We start from the raw sequence: 6,624 nt of genomic DNA, 5'->3' as shown, positions 1-6,624 counted from the left end.
GCCAAGGCATCATCAGAAAGCAGGCCATACCTTACTGCAGCTTGGCTCAAAACTGTCCTCTTTGCTCAGTGAAGTCATTCTACAGGTGGCACCAGTCCCTCTCACCCAGTTCCAGCTGTACTTTTGTGTCTCCTTGTTGGCCTTTCTTTTTGTTCTTCCATTTCCCGGAAGCCCTCTGGCCCCAGATACTTCATCTGGTTGCTCCTTGACTGGCTTCAAATTTCTGTTCAAAAGGCACATCCCGAGAGGCCTTCCTCATCACCTGCATCTCTCTCTACCTTTCTTTCTCTGCTTTAGTTTTTTGTCATATATTTATCACTCCCATATTTATCTTGTTTATTCTAGGTCTTTCTCTACTGGAATGTAAGCTTCTCTGCTGCATGCAGGTGCCCAGGTAGAGCAGGGCTTTCTCTGGCCATGGCAGTGGGAATGAAGGCAGATTGAACATGTTAAGGAAAGGCGGCTAGCTCCCTGGGGCACATGGGAGACTGCGAAGTGGGGTCAAACTGGCCTAAAGGTCATGAAGGCCAAGCAGCCACCACAGAAGTTGGATAGTATCATAAGCATTATTGAAAACACAATGGTTCCCTGTGTCCTCACACTCATGTCTTCCCTTCAGTCAGTCTTATCAGTGTGATAAGAAATGATTCTTCAAAACTTGTAAATAGACAACATAGATAACTACTGATAAACACTCTCCCTGACTTAACTTACTTAGGCTCCTCTCATTAAGGCCCGACCCCCTGAACTCAGGAAGTTTCTAGTAGGAGCTTTTGTTGAACTGCCAATCTTCCTTTTAGAAACTAAACCACTAGAAGCTTCTATCTAGCTGTCAGTCTTAGCTTCAGAGACAAGGTAACAAACTACAGGAATAGAGAAAGAAACATTTGAGGGAGAGCCTGCCCAGATGAATCAGAAAGTACCGGAGGACGGGACCAACAATCTCTTCAGCCTCATTATAAAGTTACAATTTCCTTCTGCATATTCATCCCAACCCTAAAGAAGCCTGTGTTCCCTGGTTTCCGGAGACACAGCTTTGGAAATTATTCCCTGTGATCTCTTTATCTGTACAAGTAAAGATGGCCTCGTAAGGCAACTTCACCTGCTGTAATCTCTATCTGTAACTAACTGGGGGGGCAGGCCCACTTTGGTTCAGTAACACTTCGAGCCCTTTCTTCAGGCAGGCCTTGACCTTGGGCTTCCATGTCTATTCTAGCAGAGTCTAATTTTTTTTTTTTAAAGGTAAAGTGGAGAGGACACCTGAATGGTGCAGTGCCTTTGGCTCAGGTCATGATCCCAGAGTCTTGAGATGGAACCCTGCATTGGGCTCCCTGCTCAGCAGAGAGCCTGCTTCTCCCTCTACCCCTCCCCCCTGCTCGTGATCTCTCTCCCTCAAATAAATAAAATCTTTAAAAAAATAAAAATAAAGGTAAAGTGGGTATTTTATTTATTTGTACTTAAACCTATAAACCAACCAGTCAACTGGTATTATTATCATGATGCATTGAAATATAAAGCCTCTTTCTACAAAGACTAGAATAATGAACAAATTAGGAGGGTTTTTTGTTTTGTTTTGTTTTGTTTTTGTTTTTGTTTTCAAATTAGTTGTAGTAAAAACAGCACTGGAACAACTGAAGTCATCAACAAGTAAAACCTCTCAATCTCAGAAAACAAGGATAATCCATCATACATCTCTGTGCTTTTACTTCCTATTCTATTTTTTATTCAAGTTAATTAACATATAGTGAGTATTGGTTTCAAGAGTGGAATTTAGTGATTCATCACTTATACTTCCTATTCTTGAGGTTAGATTCTAGAACCCAAAGATATTCAAGCTAGTATCCTATCTAGTTATCTACAGCCAGAAACATCTTTTATCATGTTGTGCACAGTAGCCGATCTACTGAAACCTCTCTGATTAGAATCTAAGCAAGCCCCCCCACCCCCACCCCACCCCCGCCCCGCAGTGGACACAATGAGCATAAAGGGAAACGGAACATCAAGGCAGAGATCCAGGACCTAAAAGACAAAGCCTCGGAGAAGTAACACAGCCCCAATTGAGACTGAATCATAGATGCATTGTCACACATCTTCAGGCTGTATGGTCACAGAGTACTTTGAGAAAGATCCACCATCTGCTGTGTACTAGAATACTTGGCAGTTTGCTCTCTTATGGCTTTCCTCAGCAGCTTTCTAAGATGGACTCCACATGGCTGACAAAATCTTGCTGGAACTGGGTCTGGGGCAGCAGGGATTCTTCTCCACAGTTGGTTGTTCCAGGCTTGGGAGCGCCAGATCTGACTATTCCAGGAACAGTTGCTCCAGGACTGGCTTTTCCAGGCCTGGTTGCTCCCACCTGGGTTATTACAGGCCTGCTTGCTCCATACTGGAAGGTTTCCAGGAGTCTGCATCAGGAATCCCCGGTGATAGGAGTAGAAGCCTGGGTGTTCTGTAGTCGCTGAGACACACCGCTCTATCCTGCGACTCTTCTGTTGTTGTTTTCTACTACCACCGTCATTTCATCCTCTGGTTCTGGAACCAGGTCTTCACCTGCTTATAGCTAAGGTTCAGGAAGCTAGAAAGTTCTCACATCTGCTGGAAACTGAGGTATTTCTGTCTCTGAAATCTGTCATTGAGTACATATAGCTGGGTCTGAGAGAACATGGTTCTGATCTTCTCTTTTGCCTTGGGCCATAACTTCCTTCTTCACTGTGCTCTCTACAGAAGTGGGTAGTGATTCACTAGTTTTACTAGAAAGAATCAGGGCTGGCCTGAATAAGCAAATCCATGGAGGAAGGAAAAGGAGAGATGGTCTCCATGTGAGGTTCTCAGCAGATGATATTTGCAAGGGTGCATAATTTTCTTTAGAACCATAAATCTCAGGCATTGAAGAGTTCCTAGAATTGGGTACTTTGGGGCAAGATGGGCCCTGGACCGGAGCTAGAAGCCACACTCACTGCAAGGCTATTGTAAGGCAAAAGCTGCCTGGTTGTCCAAACTGGGTGGGGGAACAGGAAAACTGGGGCCACAGAACCTTAGTTTGCCCATAGCCACAGAGTCTAATTTTAACAATTCTGCTAGGTCAGTTTATCCAGAATCCCTCCATCCTTGATATCTAATCACCCTCCTTATCTCATCAAATTCCTCATCCCCCACCATCCTCCAGGTGCTATCTCATGGCTGGCCTGCTTTTAGCAGAAACCCTGTTAGCTCAGTATAGCAAGTCTCCCTTCTCATCTCTTCTCATTTTCCATCCACTGACTCTCATTCTGTTCCTTGACTATAAATCCTTGCTTGTCCTTGCTATATTTGGAATCGAGCCCAGTTCTAGATGAGGTTTCCTATCCCCTACTGCAATAGTTCCTGAATAAAATCTGTTTGTATGGCTTAACTTCTGTCCAGCTCTTGTCCTTTTGGATGCTAGGTGTCCTAACAGTGGAGTGCTTAGCATTGCCTAGCAGACCTTTTGGGGGTGAACTGATTCCATGGGCACCTTTGACTGAGTTGGCTATTTTATAATTCTGCAGGTATAGAGGTTAATTTGTGGGAAACTGATCGCAATGCATACGGTTTCTGTGTGAGAGCAAGGCCAGAGAGTCCTGTTTATAGCAATACAAATAAAACATGTCAAGAGATGCCCCTGATTTCTGTCTGGTAAAAAATAAATAAGTAAAAAATAAAAATTACCCCAAAGTAGAAATCATAACTTTAAGTATCATAGTTTATTACCTATCTTTAGGATATTAACCTCCCTTCCATCTGTTAGCAATCTTTTTTCAACATTCCTTTGGTTGACTGATTATTTAAAAAAAAATCTCTTGAATATCTCATTTGAATTGGTTATTGCAACAACATTCGGGGCCCCTCATAAATGAACTGAATAAACTCTTGACAGGGGTGCATCATATATTTGCGTGAGAGTCACCTGTTTTGCTTTTTATTTTATTTTTTTTAAGATTTTATTTATTTTTTCATGAGAGACACAGAAACACAGGCAGAGAGAGAAGCAGACTCCATGTAGGGAGCCCGACGCGGGACTCAATCCCGGGATCCCAGGATCACGCCCTGGGCTGAAGGCAGACGCTCAACCGCTGAGCCACCCAGGCATCCCTGTTTTGCTTTTTAAAATTATTTTAGGGATCCCTGGGTGGCTCAGCGGTTTGGCACCTGCCTTTGGCCCAGTGCGCGATCCTGGAGTCCCGGAATCAAGTCTTGCCTCAGGCTCCCGGCATGGAGCCTGCTTCTCCCTCCTCCTGTGTCTCTGCCTCTCTCTCTATGTCTATCGTAAATAAATAAATCTTTAAAATGAAATTATTTTAGCAAATCATCTCAGCAGGACTCACTTGACGAAGGCGGTGTAAAAATACAACCTGCTATTCCACTACCCTACTCTTGTTCCTCCAGCATGTATATTTGTTTGTGCAGACTGTTCCCCCCACTAGCATTTTCCAGGGCAAGGGCTTCTGTGTTCGTTCACTGCTGTATTTTCAGGGGACCCTCAGTAAAGACTCAGTGAATGAATGAAGGACTGAATGGGATGCAGTCTGGAGCAGGCGAGTGGGGCCTCCCCATTGGCCGCTAAAGCACGCTAGCTGTCTTTGCACTCCTTTAAGTGTTCCCTGGATTTTTTTTTTCTTCTACTAGGCCTGACTTTTGGATTTCCATGTTTGTCTCTGCATTGTCCAATTTTGGCAGGATTCCTGCTAAATAAATTTAGCCAGAATCTCCCATCCTTGATATCTGAGCATCCTGGATATCCAATGGGGTTCCTCACCCCCCCCCCTTCCCCAAAGTGCTATTCATCATCCAGGGCTGCCTTCAGCAAGAATCGTGTGAGGCCGAGTCAGATCCAGCATCCAGAATCCTAACCCTGGATGACGTTTTCTCTGCCTCCTTTGCCATCCACTGGCCCCGCCACCCCCACCCCCCAGGTTCCTTAGCTAGAAAATTTCACTTTTCTTTGTTGTATTCTGAACGGAGTCCGACTTCTGTCCCTGCCGGGGCCAGCCCCCGTTGCAGTGGTCCCTCCACCTGTCACGACGGCCGCCCTTAAAGCCTCCCTGACAGGGGATGCCTGGGCGGCTCGGGGGCTCAGCGCCTGCCTTCGGTCTAGGCTGTGATCCCGGGGCCCCTGGATCGAGTCCCGCGCCAGGCTCTCTGCCTCTCTCTATCATAAATAAATAAGATTTTAAAAAAAGAAAAGGCCTTCCTGATGGTGTTTCAACAGGGGTCACGCGCGAGTACTCCTTTTCTTGGATGGTCTTAGGCTAAGCGCCTCGCTTTCCTTAATGGTGTGTCCGCGTCATCTCCAGCCCCGGCGGTGCGAGCGGGCGCGGGCCGGGGGCGCGGGGTGTGCGGGGTCACCACGGACTCGCCCGCGCTCCCCGCCGCGAGGACATCCCGCGTGTCTCCCGTGCGCCACCCGCAGGGGCCCAGCCGGGGGGCAGCCGCAGCCGGTTCTTTCCCCAGCGCACTCTTCCCCCGCGGGGTGCTCGCCGGCCGCGGTCGGAGCCCGCCGGTGCCGGGGACCCAGTGCGCCGGGCCGGCGCGGCTCGCTGGACTCCCCGCGGGGAAGACCCGGCCGGGCCGCCGGGCGCCGAGCGGCCGCGCGGTCCTCGGAAGTGCAGGGCGGGCGGCCTGCGCGGCGGAGGCGGCGGTCGCCCAGGAAGCGGGTGCAGCACAGCCGGCCTCCCCGCCGGGTGTCAGGATGGCCGAGTGGTCTAAGGCGCCAGACTCAAGGTGCTCACCTTCCCCGCGGGTGTTCTGGTCTCTGAATAGAGGCGTGGGTTCGAATCCCACTTCTGACACAGACCTTTTGTGTGCGTCTCCCGAAGGACCCCTACACCACCCCAGGGACTGCTGGCGATTCTTTTTGCCCCCGAGAGACCCTGAGGTCGCCGAAGTCCTCCTGCAGCCCTTTCTGCGGGCGTGCGGAGGCGGGGGCCTGGGGAGGCACCTAAAGTCCTCCAATCGCGCTTCCCCTCCGACTCGCGTCATCGCCACATGTTTGGTCTAGCACATCGGGAGAGGCCAGAGCGTGCCTTCCCTGGTGGTCTAGTGGTTAGGATTCGGCGCTCTCACCGCCGCGGCCCGGGTTCGATTCCCGGTCAGGGAATACATGTTTTTCTTTCCACCTTCAAAATACACCCCGTAGCTTTTCTGTTTTGGCAGAAAGGCGTTATGATAAGTGAACGTTGCGTCTGGCAAGGTCTTATGCGCAGGCTGGAGGCAGCGCTAACCGAGGCAAGGCGCCACCCCCGGGCTGCCCCGAACCTGGACGGGTCACCTGGATCTTAGCTGCTCGCAGTGACGCAGGCAATTGTGGATCTAGAGAAGTCTGGTAAATCTCCCTCATCCCAACATCTACCTTATTATTTTGAAGATATGTTAAATAATTCAACTAATGGCACAAGGGACGCTTGGGTGGCTCAGCGGTTGCCTGTCTGCCTTGGGCTCAGGTTGTGATCCTGGGGTCCTGAGATTGAGCCCCACATTGGGCTCCTTGCAGGGACCTTGCTTCTTCCTCAGCCTATGTCTCTGCCTGTGTCTCTTATGAATACATTTAAAAAAAATTTTAAAAATGACACAAAAGGCACAGATATTCTCTCTACCTGGATATAACCC

General features: G+C 48.8%; 2 non-coding genes and 1 pseudogene across 2 annotated transcripts; 2 read left to right on the top strand and 1 right to left on the bottom strand.

Moving 5' to 3' along the window:
* Nucleotides 1-2,182: 2,182 nt before the first annotated feature.
* LOC129515728 (homeobox protein NANOG-like) lies at nt 2,183-3,159 on the bottom strand (annotated as a pseudogene).
* Nucleotides 3,160-5,701: 2,542 nt separating this feature from the next.
* Nucleotides 5,702-5,807, top strand: TRNAL-CAA (transfer RNA leucine (anticodon CAA)). The gene is made up of 2 exons: nt 5,702-5,739; nt 5,762-5,807. It is a non-coding gene; the product is annotated as a tRNA-Leu (tRNA).
* A 236-nt stretch (nt 5,808-6,043) lies between these two features.
* TRNAE-CUC (transfer RNA glutamic acid (anticodon CUC)) lies at nt 6,044-6,115 on the top strand. The gene has a single exon. It is a non-coding gene; the product is annotated as a tRNA-Glu (tRNA).
* The last annotated feature ends 509 nt before the right edge of the window (nt 6,116-6,624 follow it).

This window comes from Nyctereutes procyonoides, unplaced genomic scaffold, assembly GCF_905146905.1.
Source record: "Nyctereutes procyonoides isolate TBG_1078 unplaced genomic scaffold, NYPRO_anot_genome, whole genome shotgun sequence".
Taxonomy (NCBI): Eukaryota; Metazoa; Chordata; class Mammalia; order Carnivora; family Canidae; genus Nyctereutes; species Nyctereutes procyonoides.
This window is presented reverse-complemented; position numbering and strand designations above follow the sequence as displayed.